The sequence below is a fragment of the Budorcas taxicolor genome, chromosome X (genome assembly GCF_023091745.1).
Source record: "Budorcas taxicolor isolate Tak-1 chromosome X, Takin1.1, whole genome shotgun sequence".
Lineage (NCBI taxonomy): Eukaryota > Metazoa > Chordata > Mammalia > Artiodactyla > Bovidae > Budorcas > Budorcas taxicolor.
The window spans coordinates 121,651,943-121,667,956 of record NC_068935.1 but is presented as its reverse complement, the minus strand read 5'-3'; positions in this window follow the sequence as shown (position 1 = coordinate 121,667,956).

The following is a 16,014-nucleotide window of genomic DNA, read 5'->3' as shown; positions in this document are numbered from 1 at the left end:
GCAATGAATTTCACCTTTTTCTCAAGTGCACACAGAACCTTCTCCAAGATAGACCACATCCTAGGCTATAAATCTAGTCTTGGTAAATTAAAAAAAAAATTGAAATCATTCCAAGCATCTTTTCTGATCACAATGCAGTAAGATTAGATGTCAAATACAGGAAAAAACTATTAAAATACAAATATATATATAGGCTAAACAACACGCTTCTGAATAACCAACAAATCTGAGAAGAAATTTTTAAAAAATCAAAATATGCATAGAAATGAATGAAAATGAAAACACGACAACCCAAAACCTATGGGATTCAGTAAAAGTAGTCCTAAGGGGAAGGTTCATAGCAATACAAGCTTACCTCAAGAAACAAGAGAAAAATCAAATACATAACCTAACTCTACACCTAAAGCAACTAGACAAAGAAGAACTGAAGAACCCCAGGGTTAGTAGAAGGAAAGAAATCATAAAAATTAGGGCAGAAATAAATGAAAAAGCAACAAAGGAGACTATAGCAAAAAGCAGCAAAACTAAAAGCTGGTTCTCTGAGAAAATAAATAGACAAACCATTAGTCAGACTCATCAAGAAACAAAGAGAGGAGAATCAAATCAACAAAATTAGAAATGAAAATGGAGAAATCACAATAGACAACACAGAAATACAGAGGATCATAAGAGACTACTATCAGCAACTATATGCCAATAAAATGGACACCTTGGAAGAAACAGATGAATTCTTAGAAAAGTATAACCTTCCAAAATTGAACGAGGAAGAAACAGAAAATTTTAACAGACCCATCACAAGCACAGAAATCAAAACTGTAATCAGGAATTTTCCAACAAACAAAAGTCCAGGACCAGATGACATCACAGCTGAATTCTATCCTACTCAAACTCTTCCAGAAAATTGCAGAGGAAGGTAAACTTCCAAACTCATTCCATGAGGCCACCATCACCCTAATAGCAAAACCAGACAAAGATGCCACAAAAAAGAAAACTACAGGCCAATATCACTGATGAACATAGATGCAAAAATCCTTAACAACATTCTAACAAGCAGAATCCAACAACATATTAAAAAGGTCATATATCATGACCAAGTGGGCTTTATCCCAGGGAAGAAAGGATTTTTCAATATTTGCAAATATACACCACATCACAAATTGAAAGATAAAATCCATATGATTATCTCAACAGATGCAGAGAAAGACTTTGACAAAATTCAACATCCATTTATGATAAAAACCCTCCAGAAAGCAGGCATAGAAGGAATATATCTCAACATAATAAAAGCCATATATGATAAAACCACAGCAAACATTATCCTCAGTGGTGAAAAACTGAAAGCATTTCCCCTAAACTCAGGAACAAGGCAAGGGTGCCCACTCTCACCACTACTGTTCAACATAGTTTTGGAAGTTTTAACCACAGCAAGCAGAAAAGAGAAAGAAATAAAAGGATTCCAGATTGGAAAAGAATAAGTAAAACTCTCACTGTTTGCAGATGACATGATCCTCTTCATAGAAAACCCTAAAGACACCACCAGAAAATTACTAGAGCTAATCAATGAATATAGTAAAGTTGCAGGATATAAAATTAACACAGAGAAATCCCTTGCATTCCTATACACTAACAATGAGAAAACAGATAAATTAAGGAAACAATTCCATTCACCATTGTGATGAAAAGAATAAAATACTTAGGAATAAATCTACATAAGGAAACAAAAGACCTATATGTAGAAAACTATAAAACACTGATGAAAGAAATCAAAGAGGACACAAATAGATGGAGAAATATACCATGTTCATGAATCAGAAGAACCAGTATAGTGAAAATTAGTATACTACCCAAAGCAATCTATAGATTCAATGCAACCCCCTATCAAGCTACCAACAATATTTTTCAAAGAACTAGAACAAATAATTTCACAATGTGTATGGAAATACAAAAAACCTTGAATAGCCAAACCAATCTTGAGAAAGAAGAATGGAACTGGAGGAATCAACCTAGACTTCAGACTATACTACAAAGCTACAGTCATTAAGACAGTATGGTGCTGGCACAGAGACTGAAATATAGATCAGTGGAACAAAATAGAAAGCCCAGAGATATTTTCACGCACCTATGGACACCTTATCTTTGACAGAGGAGGCAAGAATATACAATGGAGAAAAGACAATCTCTTTAACAAGTGCTGGGAAAACTGCTTAACCATTTGTAAAAGAATGAAACTAGAACACTTTCTAACACCATACACAACAGTAAACTCAAAATGGGTTAAAGATCTAAATGTAAGACCAGAAACTATAAAACTCCTAGAGGAAAACATAGGCAAAACACTCAGACATAAATCACAGCAGGATCCTATATGACCCACCTCCCACAGTAATGGAAATAAAAGCAAAAATAAACAAATGGGACCTAATTAAACTTAAAGGCTTTTGCACAATGAAGGAAACTACAAGCAAGGTGAAAATACAGCCTTCAAAATGGGAGAAAATAATAGCAAATGAAACAACTGACAAACAACTAATCTTAAAAATATACAAGCAGCTCATGCAGCTCAATTTCAGAAAATAAACAACCCAATCAAAAAATGGGCCAAAGAACTAAATAGACATTTTTCCAAAGAAGACATACAGATGGCTAACAAACACATGAAAAGATGCTCAACATCACTCATTATCAGAGAAATGTAAATCAAAACCACAAAGAGGTACTATCTCATGCCTGTCAGAATGGCTGCTATCAAAAGTCTACAATCAATAAATGCTGGAGAGGGTGCAGAGAAAAGGGAACCCCCTTACACTGTTGGTGGGAATGCAAACTAGTACAGCCACTATGGAGAATAGTGTGGAGATTCCTTAAAAAACTGGAAATAGAACTGCCATACGACCAAGCAATCCCACTGCTGGGCATACACACCAAGGAAACCAGAATTGAAAGAGACACGTGTACCCCAATGTTCATCGCAACACTATTTACAATAGCCAGGACACGGAAGCAACCTAGATGTCCATCGGCAGATGAATGGATAAGAAAGCAGTGGTACATGTACACAATTGAGTATTACTCAGCCATTAAAAAGAATGCATTTGAATCAGTTCTAATGAAGTGGATGAAACTGTAGCCTATTATACATAGTGAAGTATTTCAGAAAGAAAAACACCAATACAGTATATTAACACATATATATGGAATTTATAAAGATGGTAATGATGACCCTAGACTTTTGGACTCTGTGGGAGAAGGCAAAGGTGGGATGATTTGAGAGAATAGCATTGAAACATGTATATTACCATATGTGAAATAGATTACCAGTCCAGGTTTGGTGCATGAGACAGGGCACTCAGGGCCAGTGCACTGGGATGACCCTGAGGGCTGGGATGGGGAGGGATGTGGGAGGGAGGTTCATGATGAGGGACACATGTACACCCATGGCTGATTCATGTCAATGTATGGCAAAAGCCACTACAATATTGTAAAATAATTAGCCTCCAATTAAAATAAATAAATTAATGTAAAAATAAAATAAAATGCTCAAAAAATGCAAAGGCAATACTCAAAACACAATCCATGGTTGGTTAGTGAGAATTAGCACTTTGCTATTTTTCTTAATTTCAGATCAGAAATTCTGCAACAGAGACTTAACAGCAACTTACAAATAACCAGGATGATCTAATGTCAATGGGTAAATGAAGTCTGAGAGGGTTAGTACAGAAATACCTGTAACTATAATTTCAGCTTGCTTCACAGTATTATGTTCTTATGTTCTCTAAGGCAACTAACATAACTGGATCATTACATAAACAGAGCTTTGAAAAAATAATGTAAAATAAATACAGCTTTGCTCACATGCTGACATTTTTCCATTTAATTTGAGGGCTTTTATTTCCATAGTTTCACTATTCAGAGGGTCTTAGGTTGACCATGGGCATTCTGCTAGGTCAAACTCTACTGTCCATGCCTCTGACACTGAATTGCAGGTACCTCTTCTGGTTACAACTCTTACCCAGAAATAGTTATGAACACAGAGTGTCTAGGTAGGCACCAACTTTCCAGAAAAACATGAGCTTTCACTCTATGTGTGTGTGTTAAGTTGCTTCAGTTGTGTCCGACTCTTCTGTGACCCATGGATTGTACCCACCAGTCTCCTCTGTCCATGGGATTCTCCAAGCAAGAATACTGGAGTGGGTTGCCATGCCCTCCTCCATTCATTGTATAGTTGGCTATAATGCTTATAATGACTTTCCTGGAAGATGAGGGCAAAGGGAATCAATACTGAACTAAGATACAGAATAAAGAAAAAAACATTATGGTAGTTTGCATTTGTGAAAGAGATACACATTTGGTGGTCCACATTCTTGGCCACAAATCAGAATATTTGATTTCTACTGTAAACTCTACTATTGACTACACCACCATAAGTATGTAATGTGCTTTCCCTAGACTAATTTTTTCATTCTTAAAACTGAAAGGAACGAAGTCAGTTTTTTTTATTTTGATAAAGAAATCACTACTTCATGAATAACAGCAGCAATTTCAAGTACAGAACTCATGTTTCACAGTTCCCATGTCTTGTTTTCTTTTTAATTATATAAATATAAATGTAAGGTTCACAAATACTGATTTAATGACATATACTTCGTAATGATCTCAGTTATAGAAATTATTAAGTTGAAGAGTGATGGTTTATAATTGCCAATAGATTCATTACAAGTGACCATATGCATATGATTGTATATATGTGTGTTTACTATATAAATAATAAAAAAATAAGATTCATTTGTAAAGTATCTTAAGATAAATGTTTTCAGGGAAAAAAAAGGCTCCAGAAATTCTATGAGGCATCTCTGATGTGGATAGGGTTCCATGAGGACTAGAGCCGAGTGCTTTATTGCATTCTTTGTAGGGTTCTGCACACCAATGATCTGTACATGCACTGATACCCAGATGCAAGGTAAAGAAGCAGAAAAATGCTTACATATGGTTTCTCAACACATATGATTTCTCACACTCACCACCAAACCCATCCCTCCTCTCCTGGTTAGTCCTGTCTTTGTCCCTCTTCCACAACTGTAACTGAGGTATTGAAATGTTTTCACCCACCTTTTCTTCCTTTGGACTCTGATGTTGCTATTCTTCCTAAGGAGCTATTCTCAGGGTCTGTCCTGTTATATTGGATTGTTGTACAGTTTTTTGGTCCAAAACAAATAACAAACATTCATTCCTGTAAATTCAACCTGTCTAATGTCCATTCCCATGTAACATTTAAGCAAAGAAGGTAAGAAGGAAATTGAGGGTAATATTTGACTACAGGGAGTCAAGGGTACCTGGAGAGCCTGGATATCTATGGTACCATCTTCATTTTGAGATTAAAACTATTTTATAATATTTCTTATTACAAATAATTCATTAAAGGTTTTCAAAGTAGAAAACTGAAATATTAAAAATAATGAATAAAAGCCACATGTCACCTTAAGATAAAAACCTTGATGTGCATAGTGGCAGTCTTGTTCTATAAACTAGGAATAATATAGTAAGGACATTTGAAAACATTTTCACCACATAATATAACATTAATAATATAACATTAGTAATTAGTAGTCATGTGCAATCTTATTACTAACAGATGATTATAATTTGATTGCATAGGCTGTATCATAATTTATTAGGTTGATTTCTACTAATAGGTCATGTGGGCTATTTTTTGAGAGTTTTGTATTACAATTGCTTAACACATTTTTCAATTATTCTATTCAGCTGATTTGTACAAAGTAGACTGCATTAAAAGTTACAAATATTTTTAAGACTTTATGACAAGGCCTTGTTATAAATAAGAGAATTATAAAATGAAGTATATCTATAAAATTTTTAAAGTAATAGTTTTTTTTTAACTAAAACATGTATTTTGCTAACATTTAAAAAACTAAGCAATGCTTTAATAAGCAATTAAACTAAAATGTCATCACCCAGATAACTAGTCTCATCATTTATGAGCATCTCCTTGTACACATACATGGATACAAAGAGAGATAAGTAGTACACCTGAAACTAACACAACACTGTTAATCAACTGTTGGTTTGGTTTGGTTCAGTCGCTCAGTCGTGTCTGACTCTTTGTGACCCCATGTACTGCAGCATGCTAGGCCTCCCTATCCATCATCAACTCCCAGAGTTCACTCAAACTCATGTCCATCGAGTCAGTGATGCCATCCAGCTATCTCATCCTCTGTTGTGCCCTTCTCCTCCTGCCCCCAATCCCTCCCAGCATCAGAGTCTTTTCCAATGAGTCAACTCTTCACATGAGGTGGCCAAAGTACTGGAGTTTCAGCTTCAGCATCATTCCTTCCAAAGAACACCCAGGACTGATCTCCTAACAGAAGCAGAAGATATTAAGAAGGGGTGGCAAGAATACACAGAAGAACTGTACAAAAAAGATCTTCATGACCAAGATAATCACGATGGTGTGATCACTCATCTAGAGCGAGACATCCTGGAATGTGAAGTCAAGTGGGCCTTGGAAAGCATCACTACCAACAAAGCTAGTGGAGGTGATGGAATTCCCATTGAGCTATTTCAAATCCTGAAAGATGATGCTGTGAAAGTGCTGCACTCAATATGCCAGCAAACTTGGAAAACTCAGCAGTGGCCACAGCACTGGAAAAGGTCAGTTTTCATTCCAATCCCAAAGAAAGGCAGTGCCAAAGAATGCTCAAACTACCGCACAATTGCACTCATCTCACATGCTAGTAAAGTTAATCAACTATACTCTAATATAAAATAAAAAGTTAAAAAAAGAGATAATAAATGATTGCTTGATAGCCATAGATAAGGAGTCAAAATTACTTTAACAAAAGATTCATATATACAATAAGCTACTTTTTTTGAAATACTAAACTAAACTTAATTCCACTAAAATATAACAGGACAAAAGTGAATCTCAAGGAAATGCTGAGTATAATTGTTCCTTTGTCACAAAAGTCTTTCTTTCTAAAAGACCCACCTAATGCAGTAGTTCTCAAATAGAAGAAATTTTGTCCCCTAGGGAACATCTGACATGCTCTGACAACATTTCTGGACATCACAACTAGGTCTTACTGGCATCTAGTGGGTAGAAGCCAAGGAGGCTGCTAAACATGCTACAGGGCAAAAGAGAGCCCCACAACAAAGAATCACCCAGCAGAAGATGTCAATAGTGCCAAACTTGAAAATACTAAGGGGAAAAAAAATTAGAAAACATTTGAAGTTTGGAATCATTATTTTTTTATGTACCTGCTTCAATTTTAGATGTGACCAGATACTATGAAAGGTAAGGTGGTTATCACACTTAACACTTCTCTCTTCCCACTGCCCCTAAGCATTCCATCTGCAGCCCTAATCCCTAATATATTTAATCTAATTTTTATATACTATTTCTGCAAGTTTTTGTTATGATGTCTAAGAACTCAAGTTCTTTCCAGTCTGGGAGTGGCTACTGGCAATTTTTAAAATAATTACCTGGCTATGTGTCATATTCTTAGGTTCCACTTTCTTTTCTCTTGGAAATTTCAGGAATCTCACCATTGTCTCAAGGCATTAAATATTACCATGAAGAACTATGAGACTGCCTTGATTTTTTTCCACTTGTGAATTAATTTTTCTGCCTGAGTATATGCAGAATTTTGACTCTTTAAGAATTGTGTCTTTGTCCTTCAGTACAATGTGTTAACCAGAATATGTCTCAGTTTCATTGATTCCAAATTATTTTTCTTGCTATGAGGTACACTCTTTTAAGTTTTAGTTTTTTTCTTTATTTCTTATTTTCCTCTATTCTATGTCTAAATATTTTTCTTATCCAGATTTTATACTATAATTTCCTTTTATGCTGAATCTTTCTCATTTATTTATAAGCTGGGAACGTGATATCTTTGTTCTCAATTTGCTTACTCAATCTTTTTTGGCATCTTATTCATCTTCTGATCCTTCTGCTCTGCTTGTACTTGGTCAATATTCTTTGTAAATTTTCCATAGTATGAAGCATTTTGAAATATTTTCACCTTTATTTTAGTTTTTCTTTTTTTTTCCAAGACTGGGTTCCTTTGGTTTTCCTTTTACAATTTGCACTCATTCTTTCCCTCTTTCATTTCTTTTCTGTTTCTGTTCCACTATATTATCACGGCTGATATTTTACTTTACTTCATCTGTATTATACTTGGTATATTTCATATTTTCTCTGTTCAGATATACATGTGAGTCAATTCTCCTGGACACCATTCACAACTTATTTGAGATTCTTTTTTCCTACTCTTCTAAGCTTCAGTTTGAGCACTTCACTTCTTGCCTGAGTTTCTGGGGAATGGAGGAGGAGTCAAAATTTGGCTTCAACTTTATGAAATACTTGTTGAGAAATTTAAGTGCCTCCTCTCTTCTGAAATCCTGTACCAAGGCCTAGTGTATCCAAATTGTTTTCTGAACTTTGCACTTTTCCTAGGAAAACAAGATTTGCAGTCTTCTTGCCCTTGAATGTAAGAGCATGTTGTCACAAAGATTCATTTCTCCCAGTACTGTTTATTCATACCCTTACAATGTTTTCCCCCAAATTCAGTGGTATCAAGGGGAATTCTTAGGATTTTACTGAATCCTCCTTTGCTAGGTGTTCTTTTCTGCACTAGAACCTGATTTTTCAACTAGAACACCACTTTTTAAGTTGATTTCATAAACTCATGTTAGTTTCCTTGCCTGGTTTCTGCTTATTTATTTTTGACCCTGTTTTGGACAAATAAATTGCTTTTTCTGTGTACTTAATGAAGCTTCAGGAGGAATTTTCTGTGATCTTGCCCACTTTAGCCATTGTTTAATAGTTTTCTATGTGTGTGTCATTATGTTACTTACTATTACTGCAAGCTTTCATTTGTTTTGTATAGTACAATACTGTAGATATTACAATCAACAACATTGCCAAATTTATAATTTTTATAATAATCTGGGCTGTCTGTATGGAGGTAATCATATGTATTAATGTAAAGAACTATTAAGGGCTCTATGAGGGGCAATATGGAGGGCATAAATTGACTATAAACCTGTCAGATATAATACCAAACTTAAATGCATGGAACTTTTCACATTTTATATAAAAACTGTGGCTGTATTACCTGCAAAGTTTAATGTGTTCTGATGTGTCTTATTACAATGCTAGATGTCATCCACCCTGAGCAGGGAAAGAGGATGGATTCATGGAATAGAGGTGGGATTTCCAGATTTCTGACCACCTTTCTGAATTGACACATCACATCACGACTCTTCCTATCCCCCAACTATTGGATACCCCTTCATCACCCTCTGGCTCAGCCCTGAATCCTTAGGGCTAAATAAATTATTTCTGCCAAAATTCAAGGGAGCGTCAGCATGTATCAATCAGGTTGTTCTTGTTGAGTTCAGGTACAATATCTTAAAACTCAAAAGCAAAGGGAAGTCACCTCAGCCCCCTGAGAATATTGTTTTCTTTTCCTTAGAGTGAATATAAATCTGGGCCATAGAAAACACCTAAAAGGAGGCCTTCATGTTGGAACATGTTGGATCTGAGGTCTAGGAAAAGATGCAGGAGAGTTACCTTTCTGAAATTACCCAAAACTTCTGACTTCATCCAGCGCTCACCAAGATGCCAGGCTCTGGATGCATTTGAACTTTAGAAAGGTTGTGGTTGCCCATTCTTCTGAATTTTCTATAAAGAATTCCAAATAATGATAGTGAAAATGATCCAAAATCTTGAAATCAAAATGGAATCTCAGATAAACAGCCTGAAGACAAGGATTGAGAAGATGCAAGGAAGGTTTAACAAGGACCTAGAAGAAATAAAAGAGAAGGCTGTCTTTTCCCCTTGCTTATAGTTTCCTTTGTTGTGCAGAAGCTTTTAATTTTAATCAGATCCCATTTGTTTATTTTTGCTTTTATTTCCAGTATTCTGGGAGGTGGATCATAGAGGATCCTGCTGTGATTTATGTCGGAGAGTGTTTTGCCTATGTTCTCCTCTAGGAGTTTTATAGTTTCTGGTCTTACGTTTAGATCTTTAATCCATTTTGAGTTTATTTTTGTGTGTGGTGTTAGAAAGTGAAAAGACAACCTTCTGAATGGGAGAAAATAATAGCAAATGAAGCAACTGACAAACAACTAATCTCAAAAATATACAAGCAACTTATGCAGCTCAATTCCAGAAAAATAAACGACCCAATCAAAAAAATGGGCCAAAGAACTAAATAGACATTTCTCCAAAGAAGACATACAGATGGCTAACAAACACATGAAAAGATGCTCAACATCACTCATTATCAGAGAAATGCAAATCAAGACCACAGTGAGGTACCACATCACACCAGTCAGAATGGCTGCGATCCAAAAATCTGCAAGCAATAAATGCTGGAGAGGGTGTGGAGAAAAGGGAACCCTCTTACACCGTGGGAACGCAAACTAGTACAGCCACTATGGAGAACAGTGTGGAGATTCCTTTAAAAATTGCAAATAGAACTGCCTTATGACCCAGCAATCCCACTGCTGGGCATACACACCAAGGAAACCAGAATCGAAAGAGACACATGTACCCCAATGTTTATCACAGCACTGTTTATAATAGCCAGGACATGGAAACAACCTAGATGTCCATCAGCAGATGAATGGATAAGAAAGCTGTGGTACATATACACAACGGAGTATTACTCAGCCATTAAAAAGAATACATTTGAATCAGTTCTAATGAGATGGATGAAACTGGAGCCAACTATACAGAGTGAAGTAAGCCAGAAAGAAAAACACCAATACAGTATACTAACACATATATATGGAATTTAGAAAGATGGTAATGATAACCCTGTATGCGAGACAGCAAAAGAGACACAGATGTATAGAACGGACTTTTGGACTCTGAGGGAGAGGGAGAGGGTGGGATGATTTGGGAGAATGGCACTGAAACATGTATACTATCATGTAAGAAATGAATCGCGAGTCTATGTTCGATACAGGATACAGGATGCTTGGGGCTGGTGCATGGGGATGATCCAGAGAGATGATATGGGGTGGGAGGTGGGAGGGGGGTTCATGATTGGGAACTCATGTACACCCATGGTGGATTCATATCAATGTATGGCAAAACCAATACAGTATTGTAAAGTAAAATAAAGTAAAAATTAAAATTAAAAATTAAATAAAAATTTAAAAAGAAAAAAAGAGTTAATATATAATGAATAATGCAATAAATGAGATCAGAAACACTCTGGAGGCAACAAATAGTAGAATAATGGAGGCAGAAGATAGGATTAGTGAAATAGAAGACAGACTGGTAGAAATAAATGAATCAGAGAGGAAAAAAGAAAAAAAGAATTAAAAGAAATGAGGACAACATCAGAGACCTCCAGGACAATATGATATGCTCCAACATTTGAATTATAGGAGTCCCAGAAGAAGAAGACAAAAAGAAAGACCATGAGAAAATACCTGAGGAGATAATAGTTGAAAACTGCCCTAAAATGGGGAAGGAAATAATCACCCAAGTCCAAGAAACCCACAGAGTCCCAAACAGGATAAACCCAAGGTGAAACACCCCAAGACACATATTAATCAAATTAACAAAGATCAAACACAAAGAACAAATACTAAAAGCAGCAAGGGAAAAACAACAAATAACACACAAGGGGATTCCCATAGGATAACTTTCAATAGAAACTGATCTTTCAATAGAAACTCTTCAGGCCAGGAGGGAATGGCAGGACATACTTAAAGTGATGAAAGAAAATAACATACAGCCCAGATTACTGTACCCAGCAAGGATCTCATTCAAATATGAAGGAGAAATCAAAAGCTTTACAGACAAGCAAAAGCTCAGACAATTCAGCACCACCAAACCAGCTCTTCAACAAATGCTAAAGGATCTTCTCTAGACAGGAAACACAGAAAAGGTGTATAAACCAGAACCCAAAACAGTAAAGTAAATGGCAATGGGATCATACTTATCAAAAATTACCTTAAACGTAAATGGGTTGAATACCCCAACCAAAAGACAAAGACTGGCTGAATGGATACAAAAACAAGACCCCTATATATGTTGTCTACAAGAGACCCACCTCAAAACAAAGGACACATACAGACTGAAAGTGAAGGGCTATAAAAGATATTCCACGCAAATAGAGACCAAAAGAAAGCAGGAGTAGCAATACTCTTATCAGAAAAAATAGACGTTAAAACAAAGGCTGTGAAAAGAGACAAAGAAGGCCACTACATAATGATCAAAGGATCAATCCAAGAAGAAGATATAACAATTATAAATATATATGCACCCAACATAGGAGCACCACAATATGTAAGACAAATGCTAACAAGTATGAAAGGGGAAATTAACAATAACACAATAATAGTGGGAGACTTTAATACCCCACTCACACCTATGGACAGATCAACTAAACAGAAAATTAACAAGGAAACACAAACTTTAAATGATACAATAGACCAGTTAGACCTAATTGATATCTATAGGACATTTCACCCCAAAACAATTAATTTCACCTTTTTCTCAAGTGCCCATGGAATCTTCTCCAGGATAGATCACATCCTGGGCCATAAATCTAGCCTTGATAAATTCAAAAAAATTGAAATCATTCCAAGCATCTTTTCTGACCATAATGCATTAAGATTAGATCTCAATTACACGAGAAAAACTATTAAAAACTTCAACATATGGAGGCTGAATAACCAACAAATCACAGAATAAATCAAAAAAGAAATCAAAATATACATAGAAATGAATGAAAATGAAAACACAACAACCCAAAATCTGTGGGACACTATGTCTTATAGAAATTCTCCACAGAAGACCATAATTTATACTGTGAAGGAGATGAATGGATGGTAGTAATACACTGGTATTGTCCAACAATGGGTTCCCCTGGGATAGAATGGGGCAAGTCCTGATTCTTTTCACTTTTGCATTGGTGTAAATACTCCCGCCACATCTAATTTTAGCTACCAATATGATGTTCCTGGATGCAGCATTAAGACTAGATGTGCCCAAGTCAACTCTCTCAAGGTGGTAGGAAACAGCTCCAGCACACCACTGATAGATAGCTTAAAATATAGTCTTGCAATGACTTCAAGAATAGTTTAGACACATGCAAGATTTCTCCTACCCTGCCAACCCTGACATGCAGTTCTTTCCTGTTCTAAAGAAGGCAATCTTCTTGGGAGCTAAAGTAAACAGCGAGAAACCCTTTTCTATCCCCAGATGACTTTGGAATAATTCCTTCTATCCAAAAGCCTACACAAAACCCAAATAACAGAAGTTTTGACCTTTAGAATTCTTTTTCTTTTCCACCAAATACTTCAGGTACTAGTATGAATGGTGTTATTAAAAAGTAAACTCTTATTATAACTTTTAACTTCTGGAATTACAGTTATTAATGAGGATTATACAAATGTCTTCCATAAGTTAAGGCAAAGCCTACATACAATTAAACCCGACCACAGTAAGAATAAATAACAGTTACTACTCCAAGGTTATTTCATACACTGTTCAACAACAACTGCAGCTGTGCCACTATTTAAAGTATAGCTGTGAAATTAATATAATGTATTATGAAAAATGCTATGTACAGCTCGTGGAGATGAAGAACTCTGAGTGGGTGGTATAAAAAAGAGAAAGTAACAGCAAAACACAGTCTAAATGAAAACTTCAGCTATTTTGATTTATTTGTAAAGAATCTGTAAAATCTCCTTAACTTGATACTTCTTCATGTTCAGTATAAACTCCCATCTTTCTTTTATCCCCCAAACAAAACTTATCTACCATGTATCTCAGTCCCTCAGAATTCTAGGCTCTTCCTTTCAGTTTCCAGTTGTATGATTGAGAACTATGTCAACCTTGATGTGATAATGTCTAAGAGCAAAAGCTAGCTCTACCTCCTAAGAATAACATGGGCTCTTTGGAGGATTTCTGAAAACACAATGCCTTCATTCAGCCTTTAAATGGAATGGATCATATATAAAATAAAACTGTTTGCATGCCACCTGGGATAAGCGGTCAAGGTATTGGATGACACCAGGGCTCCCACCGGCTCTAAGCCATGCCTGGTCATGCTTCAAGACTGAATATCCCAATACAACTTCATCTTCATGGCAGAACAGGGTCTCATATTACACTGGTTGGGGAGCTGACTTAACCTAAAAGAAAAGATCTTGGTGTAATTTGGGTTCCTTAGGAATCACCTTCTGAGATAAGGTTTTGGTGACTGTGTGGTGTTTATTTAAGGAGTATCCTTGGTACCAACACTTTGGGAGGGAAGGATGGCAGCATGAGTGGGCAGAGATGTCAAACTACAATCTGGGCCAAATGGTAGACTCAGCCAAATCCACATTGAACTCTGGAGCTCTAATGGCCCCACAAAGTGATCCTAAGGTAGGCCAAGGTGGTTATGCCTTTGTACTTTCATGTCAATCAGTCAATGGATGTAGCCCACCTGAGGAAAGGGTGTGACTGTAGATAAGACTGTCCTCTACAACTGTGACAATTCCTGGAAGGAGCTGGAAATTGAAGGCTATTTGACAGCAGTGCTCAGAGCAACTGATGAAACCTATCTTTCAATGAAAAGAGGTTTGGCACGAGCATTACACTGTCTACTGAAGATCTCCAAACTGGATTTTTTACACATTGGTCTGCCTCAGCACCATCCACTTGCAACACACTCTTGTTCAGAGCATGTGTCAGTAGATACAGTGGGGACATGGACAGGGGAAGACACACTTGCATGACTCTGCAGGCAGAGCTGCCTCTCCCACCAATATGATAGCCAGGAAGGTCCAAGCCCAAGAGAAGAATCCATTCAACTGAGCTCTTGCCTCAAAAACACACTGCATGTGATGCTGCTGCTGTTGCTGCTGCTGCTAAGTGGTTTCAGTCGTGTCTGACACTGTGCGACCCCACAGACGGCAGCCCACCAGGCTCCCATGTCCCTGGGATTCTCCAGGCAAGAACACTGGAGTGGGTTGCCATTTCCTTCTCCAATGCATGAAAGTGAAAAGTGAAAGTGAAGTCTCTCAGTCATGTCCGACTCTTAGTAACCCCATAGACGGCAGCCTACCAGGCTCCTCTGCCCATGGGATTTTCCAGGCAAGAGTACTAGAGAGGGTTGCCATTGCCTTCTCTGATACCCATTCTTAATTGGACTAACCACTGTCCCCAATTTAAATACAGATGTCTAGCTTACCTGCCTTATTCAAAGCTGAGGTTGATTTTCACCACAGTACAATACTTTAAGTCGTACTGAGTTATCATCTAAGACAGGGTCTCATGTTTGATGTGTCTTCCTGACCCAACTCTAAAAAACCAAAACTCCCTGAATGCTACTACATTTATGGCTAGTCATTTGGGCTTAATGAGATTCATTTATCAAATTGCTTTAACAGAGGGGGAGAGCACAGGCAAGGCACAACAGAAAGCTACTACGAGATGAAAGGAATAACTATAAGGACTGGGGAAGGGGGACCCTAGGAGGAGAACGAGCCAAAGAAACCCTGTTGCAGACGACTTCCACTTTCCAAATTTTCCTTCCATTTGGCCTGTTGTGATTGCTTTATTGGCAGTCCCGGGGATGGTGCCATAGCATATTTTCACCCAGTACTTGCTGGGAAACAGTGAATGTGTTCATCAATCAAAATCTGGAAATTGCTTGGTGGTCCAGTGGTTGGAAATCCACCTTGCAATGCAAGGGATGTGGCTTCAATCCCTGATCTGGGAACATTCCTCATGTTGAGGAGCAACTAAGCCCACATACTACTGAGCCCGAGTTCTACAACTACTGAAGCCCACATGCCTAGAGCCTGTGCCCCACAACAAGAGAAGCCACTGCAGTGAGAAACCTGTGCACTCCAATGAAGAGTAGCTCCCACTCGCTGAAACTAGAGAAAGCCTGTGCAGCCCAAAGAAGACCTCGACCCAGAGATTGAACCTGCATCTCTTATGTCTCCTGCATGGGCAGGCAAGTTCTTTACCACTAGCAC